The sequence below is a fragment of the Hyla sarda genome, chromosome 1 (genome assembly GCF_029499605.1).
Source record: "Hyla sarda isolate aHylSar1 chromosome 1, aHylSar1.hap1, whole genome shotgun sequence".
NCBI classification, from domain to species: Eukaryota; Metazoa; Chordata; class Amphibia; order Anura; family Hylidae; genus Hyla; species Hyla sarda.
The window spans coordinates 391,789,333-391,791,401 of record NC_079189.1 but is presented as its reverse complement, the minus strand read 5'-3'; the positions used below and the strand labels follow the sequence as shown (position 1 = coordinate 391,791,401).

The 2,069-nt window shown below is 45.4% G+C and overlaps 1 pseudogene; it reads right to left on the bottom strand.

The window, feature by feature from the left end:
- Positions 1–293: 293 nt before the first annotated feature.
- On the bottom strand, positions 294–1,692 carry LOC130276350 (microspherule protein 1-like; annotated as a pseudogene).
- Between the last annotated feature and the right edge of the window lie 377 nt (positions 1,693–2,069).

Below are 2,069 nucleotides of genomic sequence, written 5' to 3'. Positions count from 1 at the left end.
ATATCTAAAAGTCCCCTTAAAACAGATTTTAAAGAAGTAAATTACTACTATTAAAAAATCTTAATCCTTCCAGTACTTATCAGCTGCTGTATACTACAGAGGATGTTCTTTTCTTTTTACATTTCTTTTCTGTCTGACCACAGTGCTCTCTGATGACACCTCTGTCCATGTCAGGAACTGTCCAGAGTAGGAGCAAACCCCCATAGCGAACCTATCCTGCTCTGGACAGTTCCTGACATGGACAGAGGTGTCAGCACTGTGGTCAGACAGAAAAGAAATGTAAAAAGAAAACAGGAGACATAAGCTATGTACAAACTTCTGAATGGGCTCAACTGCAGTTCAACCTCAGCTTTCCTCAAGATGGAATCGTCTTGGCAGCTTCAGCTTTTATGAGAGCTATGAGATCCTGATTGATAAGGAACACAAAGCGGAGGCCGGATATCTCCACCACAGAGTTGTGACTTAGCTTCCACTTGCTCCCTGGCAAAACAGGACGACCATCGATATAAAGAGCTCTTCTTCCCTCATTTGCAATGAAAAAGTCCCCATTGTTCTTCAGCTTTATAACACCTTGTTTGCGAGAAATTTTCCATGCTGGACCCTCTAGTGATAGGTCCACATCAATCAGGTTGTCCTTGTTGCGCTACCTAGAGTAATCTCTCGGGACCTCATAAGATATCGCACCATGCGCCCGCGTAAAACCGCCAATGTCTGCATATCAAAATCTGGAGAGCTCATACTCGTTATACTGTCCACTAGCACTTGCCAGCGATGCAGCTCTAGTTGACGGATCTCACGCTTCTGGCGACGGTCAGCAACGGTAAGCTCGTGTTCCAGTACTTCATCTCGGATATCTCTAAGTTTGGTGTCATCAAGCATGTTCTCTGCATCGGAAAAGTTTAGGAGTTGATCTCCCTTGGGTAAAGGCTGAACTGTTTGGTCCTCCAAAAGATAGTACTGCTTCATAAGCTGCCAGTGCACCTGGAGAGACTTGGCTGTGTGTGACATATAGAAAACCTCAGGATGTTTGTTAAGTAGGTCTTGAAAGGTGTCTAGTGTAGGTTGAGAGATCGAGCTGATTGTACTGTGCAATTTTTCTTCTGCCTTGCTGAACAGCACCTTGCTTTGAATAGCAGCGATGGCCTCTGGATGTAGCTGTCGGATTGCCTGGCATGCTAGTTTTGAGATGACCGGGTCGTACAGAAGAGCATACCACCGCTCCTGTATTTAATTTAGAGTGAAACGACAGCTGAACTTTACACCAAGATGCATGGCCTGCAGATCATTGGTCTGAAGTACTGTGTTGATAAGAAGCAAGTCATCAGCCGGCTTCCTTGGTAACCTGCAGTGGCTGCTTACTCTTCTTCATCCTTTTGGTAATGCTGGGGCTTGGGGCATGGGATGGTGGAGCTGGTGTAGGCACCGTCTTGCAAACTTGCTGCTTCTTCTCGCTGGATGAAGGTTCATTGCCAGATAATCTTCCAGATTCCCCTCCACTGGGGCCTTGTGGCCGACTGGAGGATTTGGCAAGACTGCTCTCAACCAATTCATCATCAAATTTCTTCCTTTTAATGAACCTGGATGAGCTCCTCCTCTTGATTATGAGGCCAGAGCCCTGGGGAGGCTCCTCTTATGTCCGGCGGAGGAGTCCTCGTCCTCCGAGCGGCTGGCGGAGGCGAGCAGGGAATCCATCCCCTCCGCTATCCTCCTCACAACATCCAGTGCCCGTTCTGCTCATTAATCCAATCCATCATCCAGTCCTGCTCTACGGCCTACGTTACAAGCCTCGGAATACTGTTTTTAACGTGTTGGGGGTTAGAGCTGTGACCATGAAGTAGAGCATTCTTAGCAATTGGTTTACGGAAACCCTCAGTTATGAGGGTCCCTTCTTTAACTTTTAGCTTGATGTCCAAGAAATCAAGCTCATCACCACAAAAAACTGCTGTAAAAAATATATTCTCCTTATAAGTATTATTCAAATAAGTAACAAAATCAAAAAAGTCAGCTTCAGTAGAATTGGGAATTTTCCTATCCATTGTGACGGAAAATTTGGATTTTAATAAAGACAA